The sequence below is a fragment of the Palaemon carinicauda genome, chromosome 43 (assembly GCF_036898095.1).
Source record: "Palaemon carinicauda isolate YSFRI2023 chromosome 43, ASM3689809v2, whole genome shotgun sequence".
NCBI classification, from domain to species: Eukaryota; Metazoa; Arthropoda; class Malacostraca; order Decapoda; family Palaemonidae; genus Palaemon; species Palaemon carinicauda.
In genome coordinates this window covers 34,738,362-34,748,361 of record NC_090767.1, presented here as the reverse complement: position 1 = coordinate 34,748,361, position 10,000 = coordinate 34,738,362, and the positions used below count along the sequence as shown (strand labels likewise).

General features: G+C 40.0%; 1 protein-coding gene across 1 annotated transcript in view; it reads left to right on the top strand.

Moving 5' to 3' along the window:
* Nucleotides 1-10,000, top strand: part of LOC137633608 (uncharacterized) — a 233,894-nt gene that overhangs the window by 86,492 nt on the left and 137,402 nt on the right. The window contains exon 3 of the mRNA XM_068365873.1: nt 9,684-9,824. The gene's annotated coding sequence lies outside the window, so the exon portion shown is untranslated. The remainder of the gene's footprint in view (nt 1-9,683; nt 9,825-10,000) is intronic.

Below are 10,000 nucleotides of genomic sequence, written 5' to 3'. Positions count from 1 at the left end.
AAACTTCGGCCTGTTCCGAATGCCAGCCATAGTTTGTCTTCTGGTTGCATTTCCTGTACCAAGGACACTGCCAGCACCACAACATCGGTGTCTACACTCCGGATGACTATTGAATGGTGTCCGTGCTTAGCTGCGTGAGATGCATGCAGCAATATCCGACTGTGAGCCTCTTCATGGTTGCATGGGTCGAGTGAAGTCAGATCTGGTAGTAGTGGTTTGTTAAGCACTGCCTCTCCATCAGTAATGACGAATTGCTTGTCCTCCTGGTCAAACCAATTCAAGAGAGCTGTTGAGAGAAACTTAAACAGCTCGGTCTTGTTGCTGTCCACTCGTAGGAAGTTTTGCCAGTTTCCTGGTATGGATGCGGCAGCCGCCACACGTCTCCGCACGCCCTGTCCCCGCTTTGAACGTGTACTACCTTTCAGTGAATCAGCAAGGTAAGTATCCCAGATCAGATCCAGGCGTGACACTGTTTGCAGCTTAGTAGATATATATGGAATGAAGATCTGATGTGCGTACTCTTCAAAGGCCTTTGATGCAGCCGGCTTCAGCATCTGGACTATAGCTGCTCCATCAAGCACTATATTGGTAGTTACAGGAGTATCTGTCTTAGCATCGGAGATTTCTTCCAAACATGTGATGAGATCACTCCTGGTACCAGTGAAGAGGTTTCCACCATCGGACAGTGCAGGAAGACATGCCTGGTTCTTATGACGAAAGAACTCCTCAAGGTTTCCGTCCCTCGTCTGGCAGCCAATGTACAGGCGTGCGAAGAGTTCACGGTCATTTTTGAAGGAGGTGAGCTTTGCTGACCTTTGCTCTGGCTTCTTGGAGTTGAAAGGCTGAATAACTTCAGCTTGTTACGAGTTATGGGGTCGTCCACTGCCTTTGTTCCGTCCAACAGACTTTCTGGTGAAAGCCTCGAACTGCTCTTGGCCAATCTTCTTGGCATTCATCACGGTCTCCACGGCAGCAGGACCTGCAATGTCCTTTGAATCCAGTACGACTAGATCCTGGCTCTCCTCCTCGAATGGGTTACCCATCTCCTCTATTACACCAATGAGAGAGCAGACATCTCTCACAAATGAGGCCTGTACACTTGGAGTCTGATCATGATGGCGTGTGTCTGTTGTTTGCCGTCTACAGTATTGGTTCCCGTCTTGGAATTCTTCGATCACCCTAGCAACTTCTGGTCCTGCAACCATCCAGCGACAAAGGGCACTAGGGTTGTCAGTAAGCCCAACTGCGCCAACATATCCTTTGATGCAGGCATTATTCTGCTCATGTGCCTGGTCAGGCAGGATTCAGGAGAACACCCCCTGCGTCTTTTTAACTGTGAAGTGACCTTCGCTGAATTTTCTGGTTATGTTTGGGTGTTTGGTAGTTAGCTCGACCATGTCCTTCAGGTGCACTGGTATCCACCTAGCATAGTGGGTATTATCTAGTGCGTGAAACCAGGGGACCAGCTGTGTCAGAGCATCTAGGTACATCACAAATGATCCCTGCTTGAGAGAACAGTCACATACTTGAACCAACAATTCTAGTTCCAGCACAGTTGCCCAGTAGCGAAACTGGGGGATGTTGTCTCGTCTCTGGTGACACCAGTCTTCAAATGCAGGAAGGTCCTCTGCATCTCTGGTTTCTCCCAAACAGAAGCGGTTGTTGGCATGGTGCTGCAGAATGTACAGTGCTGCTGCAGTCACTTGATGTGCTCTTCAAGTGCGCAAGACATGAGATGCTCGCAAGAATGAGTCTGCTGACCCCGCTGTCGCAATCTCAGCTTGCACCAGTGCTAGCACCCAACCACTTCCTTTCAGCCAGTCCCTAAGGGTAGGCTCCACCTTCCAAGGCTGATTTTTGCCAATTTTTTTTTCTTTGCTAAAAGTCTTCCTTTTGCCTATCAGAAGGCCGTGATATGTGTAGAATTCATCTCCAGCCTCTATAATGCCCCCCATGGTCATCAACGCCCCCCTTATGTTCATAGTAAAAATAAGAAATATCATTAGTAATTGTCCAATTTTTATAGTTTACCTCTTAAAAATTGGTTGAAGTCGTTTTCTAATATCAGTTACATCAAATAAAATTAGTTCAGGGGTGACTATGAGATTATCTCCAATATTTCTGTCATCAGACAAAAATCGTAATTTCTCGTTTTTTTCTTTTTAGGGAGAGGGGTGTATTTCTTTGCTTGTCCTGCTCTTATGCCTTAAGTAATATAATATTTAGATGTTTTAGGCTATCAAGTGACATAATACCTACAAAAACAAAGAAGGTTTTTTCCCTAAATCGAGATTTTAATTTTTGGTGAATATTTATTTCTAGGTTTCCCTCCATCATCGGCTTGGCTTTCACTAAAGTTATTGCTGGTTTTTTTTTTCTTGCTGTGTGCTTATTTACTGTTCGACTTTGATAAAACTTTGTGTGCTTGTTTCAGGTGGATAAACAAAACTTAATAACAGACCGAATTTCAATTCAAGACAGTAGTTTCTCACCGGTCACCAAATAACATTTAAGTCGCTAGCTCCGATTTTCACATTTTTATTCATAAAATCCTTTATTTTCCCTCTAGGATGATAAAACTTACAGAGGATATGCCTTATTATAGTGCTAATAATGCCTGAAAATTTCATTAGCGTGTCTTGATTAGTGTAATTTTGGGAAATATTTTTTACGATTGGTACCCATTCAAGGTGTTAATTTGTCTTCAGTGCCGCCATCTCGATGTGGAGACCACCAAACATCACCATTATGTGGTCTTCACCATAACTATCTGGCCACTTCCACTGTATCTGCTTGGCCAAAGCAAACAGTGGGTGATTAAAGGTGATCACTGGTGTCTGTCCAGGATTTAGGTGTTCTACAGCATTCTTCACAATGTCCATTGAATGGCGGATCATAGCCACAGTGTGAGCACTTTCCATGAAGAGTGGGAGCAGTAACGTGGGGCAGAAATGTGTTTTCATTGTCTACTGTACCAGTTTTATCTTCTAGGACCTGTTTTACATTGCCTAGCCATTTGTATTCTTCATCAGTCTGCTGTTGGAAGTTTCCTCTAGCCAATGATTCTACTCTAGCAGCTGGGACAGGCGACCCCTTGATGCGGCTAGTGATGGGGGTACGTCAGTATAATAGTGCAGCAAAGGGGCGACAGTCTTGGACCGTGCATCTCCAGATTTTCCGGCTACAATGATACTTCACCAGTGTATGAGGGATGTTGTATTAAAGAAATACCGGTACCATGGAAGGAGTCTTTTGATGTTGTTGCACTGGGTTTGTGGTCTATGTTGTCTACAACGGCAGTTGTAAACACTTCACCACCCAACTTTGGAGGGCAGACCACTTGTTCTCTGTGAAACTGTTTGCAGATACGGTTGCCCATCTATTCTGAGAGCTGGAGCACTCTGTCATACGAGATGCTTCAGCCATCGTGTGAAAGTCTATCGACTAATTGTTTCTTGCATGTATGAGCATGCAACATCATCCCTATGTATGTTGGAAGTGGGGTCTCTTGTGCAACACTGTGCTTAACACAGGTGGACGATCTGGTGCCACGAGTTCGCTTGTGTTTGACCCTGTTGAACTTCAGTATCTGAGCTGTGGTATTTGCTGCAGGGTTAGTGTCTTCCGTGTGGTCCTTGATGCTGGGTCCCTCGAGAATCATGCTGACTAATGCAAGCAGCAACGGTGGCACAGATTCTTCTTGACATCCTTCAGGGAATCCTGTGAAGGGCTTGGCTACTCCAAACATATGACGGCGAACAATGTGTGCAGCACATGCAAGATGGACTGCATCACTATAACTGTTCAATTCGCAGGCTTTGTCAAGAGCAGCACCGAGATCTTCTTCAAATGCCATCAATATGTCTCTCCCCTTGGTGTGTGCTCGCATGTCAGGAAACTGAGATATCAGTCTCTGTTTCAGTCGTGTGGAGTGACTCTCGTATCGAGCTGCACTCCGAGCTGTTCCATTCTCGACTGATAAAGGTGGACAAGATTGGCCAATCTAAATACTGGTGCTGTCTCCTCATCTTGTCTTGTTTCTTCAATGTAGAGGACGAGTTCAGCAAAGGCTACTGCCGACATTGCTCTCTCTTGATGTGAGTCCTGTGGTCCTGTTGATTGGACCGATCACGCGCATTTGTAAAGTCCTATCAAGCACTGTGGTGATATTGGGCGTCCAACGCAACCGTGTCCCCACCACTGAGATGGCCAAGCAGTACTGTATCACCAAGAAGGTTTGCACAGGCACGGACACGTCTGTCAATTTTGAATGTTGCAGCTTTCCGAAGACTATTAGTCCCCGCAGGTTGTCCATAGAAAAAACAAGTTTTTGGAACCTTCTCTGTACTCGAACGTGAATGTGCCCTGATGCGTTTGCATAAAGATGGTTCCTCATCGCTCTGACCTTCTTTGCTGAGTGCTCTAATCTGTGATCTCTGTAGTTTAGTGAAGTTGTACTGGAGCTTGCACGTATGATAATATTGTGTGCCGTGTGCAACCATCGCACCTTCAATGCCATGGCCATCATCAAGTCTTTCTAATTGGAGTGATCATGGAAGCTCTCCAAGTTCACTGAATTTGATCAAGTTCTCTACGAGTGAACTGTATCCACTACCAATGTCTTTTTTCTTAGATTGTTCAGGTTTGGTCAATGTCTCCATCTTGTTCTCTTGACATATGATGCATAACCTCCAGTCAGTAGTGGTGTTGTGTTGTGATGTTGATGAAGTTCGCTCAGCATGAGCTAGTGTGAACCTCTTGGACATGGTGATCGAACTGTCTTCAGAAGAACCAGCACAGTCAGTCTACAGGCATGCATGCATCACGATGAACCTGAAAAGACACAATATAGCATTTCTGTAATCAAAAATGCCTCAAAAACTGCTACCACAATTACACTCTTAAAAGTTCCGCGTCAGACCCGGATAGTGATCAGTTGGGGCCAAACTCCATTCTGGATAAAAAAAGACTCGGAATAGAGTTAGATTTTACACAGAAAAGGTCAGATCTGACTGAGAAATGGTCTTATTATTATACCTTATTCTGTGTCATTTTTACCCGAAATGGAGTTTGGCCCCAACTGATCGTTTTCCTTACACGGAAATTTTAAGAGTGTATTACTACCACCACACCACCACCAGAATCAAATCATTAGATCCTCATATAATGTAAACCGTAAATTGAGAAGCGGCCATGCAATGTAAAGCACGGTTTTTGAAATCCAAAGTGGCGGTCCATAGGTAAAAATATGGTATGTATTTTGTTATCATTAGAATCTTTGTCCCTTAAAATATTGGATTCCTTGCCCCCCTACGAATCATACAATTAGACACAAGAATCTAGTCAATAGCACCATTAAACCCAAAGGTAATCGCAAATGTAGCCTATATTTTAAATGGCGGCCATTTTGAAATCCAACATGACGGCTCAATGCTAAAAGATATACAATGCAGATTATTATCATTGGATTCCTTGCCCCCCAAAACATAAAGTTAGACACCAGAATCGAGTCAAAAGCAGCATTAGACCCACTGATAATCATAAATGAAGATTTCAAATTGCGGCCATTTTGAAATCAAATATGGCGTCTCAGTGGTAAAAAAATACGCAATGCAGATTATAACCATCGGATTCCTTGCCCCCCAAAACCTACATTTAGGCACCAGAATCGAGTCAATAGCAATTTTAGATCCACAGATAAGCACAAAAGTAGATTTCAAATGGTGAATATTTTGAATTACAATATGGCGGACATGAATAGAGAATTCCGAGTGGCTCAATATCTGAAAATGTTCGCCATATGTCAATGTGCATTTGTGCCAAATTTAGTGCTTGTATCACAAAATGCACAATATGTTAGCTATGCTGCCCCACTATATCTGTTTTTGACGTTGTTAATAGTTTATATAGGACCTATCTGTTTTGACGCTGTTACTGTTTTCAGAATGATTTATTGTTAATTTATTCTCATCATTTATTTATTTCCTTATTTCCTTTACTTACTGGGCTATTTTTCCCTATTGGAGCCCTTGGGCTTATAGTATCTTGCTTTTCCAACTAGGGTTGTAGCTTAGCTAGTAATAATAATAATAATAATAATAATAATAATAATAATAATAATAATCATATTTATCTGTATTACTCTTGCTAAAACTACTGATACTATGTTGCATCTTACTAGAAGAAGGATTATTTTTCTTTATGATATCATTTAAACTGTGAGTAAGACTGTACTCATCAACCAACCTTGTTGCATCTGTAAACGACTTTTCACGGTGTATCTTCTATATATAGCTTAATGTCTGGAGATATGTTATCTTTGAAGTTTTCTAACAAAACTAAGTTCTTGAGATCATCAAAAGTATCTACTTCAGCAGAAGTTAAAAATTCACAAAACGATCTTTCTAACTTCTTTCTGTATTCCACACGCGTGTTACACTCATCCCTTCTCCAACTTCTAAATTTTTTATGGTATGCCTCTGGTACTAACCTGTATGCACTAAAAACCGTTTCTTTATTTGTATCAAATTCCTCACTTTTATCCTCAGACATGCAACTATACACAGAAAGTGTCCTTCCACTTAAAACTGATAGTGAATAAAAAGTCCACTTTTTGGTTGGACAACTTACTCTGTTCATTAACTTTTCAAAGGACATGAAATATTTTGTTACATCTTCGTCATCAAATTTTGGAATTAATATCAACACTGCACCCATACCTAAATTAACAGAATCATCATTCCATGAAGAATTACTATCTAGACTGCTACCTGATGGTTTACTTACTGGTCTCCTACCTGCAGATTTTGTTTTAAATGAGCTATTTCTAACTCCTGCTTACTCTGTTTATATTTTTTTTCTCGCTGTCTTTCATCTTTTTTTCTCTTTCAGCTGATCTTTCATGTCTCTCATACATTCCCTGCTCTCTACTAAAAACATGCTAACGGAGAACATCACCATCATGACCAACAAGTTTACCTGAAGATATCAAATCTTTTGTAATATCAATCATTCTTCTGTTTTCTATATTCTCCCTGTTTCAATTGGATACGTTGTCGAAAATCCTACTAGGTCGCCCACTATTACTATTTTACCCTCGACACTGGCTCTTAGAATAATTAAAATAAAGGTTTCCAACAACAGCCATTGAAATATGTAAAATGAATATAAAAAGAAACCCAAGAAAATATACAACGATTATTTACAAACTTATATAAAGAAAATCGATGTTACTAATTCGTTTACTTCAAGTGACAAATGAAATCAATCAAAACATCAATAAGAAAAGGGGAACAGTAAGAAGGGTAGAAATACTTAACGAATAGTTTTCTGCAGCTTCTGAGACGATACTGGTACGGAGACTTCAACCTTAAAAACACTGAAGAAGGGTGGCTTAAGGTTAATATGAAACGGGCACCATGACTGGACTCAAAGACGTCACAGAAAGGGTGGCCTAAATATGGAACATCCAAAGTTTTTTTTCAAAGAATTCGACATTAGTACTGAACTAAGGCCGGCTGCAGGCAGTGTGGGCTTCTTTTCGTCACAAGCAGTGAGGGGTGGATGCTTCAATTTGTTTCTTAGTCATAACAGGATTTTGGAGATAGGTGTTTGTTGTCTGAAAGGAAGGTTAGAATCTGGCTCTATCAGACTTCTGGCATTCTCTGCTTCTTATCTCATTAGGACTTGGTTCTCATTTCCTTCGGACATGGTTCCTCTCCTGTCTTATGTCATGTCCTATCTCCCCTGGAAAATCTCTTCTTGAAGTTTATATACCCTTGTAATGGTGGAGTTAATTACCGTTGGCAGTGGTCATTTCCATACAGGGCTTTCGTTTAACAATTCTGCGTCTTTATTGCCTTCCTCAAAAATGTCTACTTTGATCTCACCATAGAAGCTTTTAGAATAAATTACTGTTGCAATCTGGACCACATGTAATGTCGTAACAAAAGGGTAGCACGCGTCCAGCTATGAAAACATATTTCTTAAACACGGATATCCCTCTGGTTATTGTCGGCCATCCCCTGAGCCTATTCGCGTAACTGTGCCATGTTCGAAGTTTAGGACTGGAGTATATCAATGAGATATAGGTTGTTCTATAAGGAGTATAATTTAAGACAATGCATCTCCTACAAGAGCTGGATACAGACTGGGCGACTCGTCCTGCATCAGCATGGGATGCATGAGTCCAGAATAGTTCCATCCCTACCAATGGAGAGCATATGCCTACATATAATCTTACATATACTCATTTGCTTATTGACGCAGATTTGCGCCGTCTTGTAGTTGCATTATTTGTTTTATAAATTTGTCATTTCCGTCACATCATTTACTTGTATCATATATACAATATTTCTATCACAAGGTGTTTACATAAATATTCATAGTATTGATTTTTATTTTTTTAATAGGCAAAGTAGACTACCCAAAGATTTTTTAATAGGGTGCAATTAACTCACTCGGAGGGGTGCCCTTTTAGCTTGGAAAAGTTTCCTAATAGCTGAATCGTCTGAAGTATTTTTGTCCGAATACCATCATTGTTTTCAAGTAATTACTAAGTATTACTAATTGAAACTTATTCACTAACCTACATTTCTCCCTCACATACAGGTTTTGTTAATAAATAATATTAACGAATTAATATATAAAGTGTCGTGATGGTAAATATAATTTTAATAACACCCATTTATGTCAATGACAGAAGCTTCTTTTTTGACTCACACTGCATAGTTATGTAACTTTTCAGATATTTCAACCACAATTAGGATGAATTCCAGTATGTATGAGAAAAAACATGTTATTATAAACTCACTTTGAATACCAGAATATACTAAAAACGTGGAATCAATAAAATTTATTTGGGAAAATTGCTGTGATGTAAAAGGAACATTCTACTGTCAAACACCGAAGTGGAGATGGAAGGGAAAAGGAGGGGTAGGATACTGCAGTTGTAACTCGCAGGAGAAATTAGGAAATTGAGTGCTATTAATTTATGAAAAAAATAGTAAACCCTTTCTATAGAGACTCACACATTAATGTCCCACTTCTTTTGTCTGTTCCGATGAAACCATAATCAAATTTGAATAATCTTGTATGAAGTTAGAGTTTCTGATTCTTTGGCATGTTCCAATAACACCAAGAAGAAAACCTGAATATATACAACGGGAATGACAAAGGTTCCTGTGTGGGAAGACAGATTCTGGTACCGGTAATATAGGGTAATAAAGATTCCTGCAACCCCTGGTTATTCTGAAAAAATTCAGTTAAAAAGCTTAACATTCATTATTTGTAGAGTGGCCATGGCTTGTTGGTGTACTTAATATTCTTTAGGGAAATAGAAAGGTTAGAAAATGCAGGTGCCCAGACTCAGAAGACAATATGCGCTGGGTATGCGATAACAGATAGCAGTTAGACTAAAGCTCTTTCATCTCTTAAAAAAAAAGCTAATAATGAAAAAAGAGCAAAAATCATATTGTCTTTCTCTCAAACCATTTAGTCAAAGCGTACTATTGATGACAAAAAGTAAATTGAGAATTACAAGTACATCTTGCCCTTATCACTGAGCAGAGTGATGATGCGTCTGAATGCCTTATCACGCTGGCAAAAAAAAATACATTTTACATAAGAAGTTGCACTGCTTATCCGTCATAAGTTATTTAGACTTAACCTACTTTGCATTTCAGAACCTTACTGCAGGTAACAGTGATGAACCAGGAACAAGTGCCTCCCAAAAAGTGAAAAAAAAACTATATGAAATATACCAAACCTTAGAGAGTGCGTTCTACCCTGAGGATAGCTCTTGTGTATCAAAGGTGAATTAGGAGGTGAGTACAATGTACTTTCAATGAACTATATAGGTTTCTGTGAACTTTATTTACCGTGATGGCTGGCAACAGTATTTGAAGTTTACTTTTATTAGAGATACTATTTTTATGAAAGAAAACTGTTGAAATTATGGAAATTTTCTTTATACACGAATATAATTCTGTTTTGCCAGAGA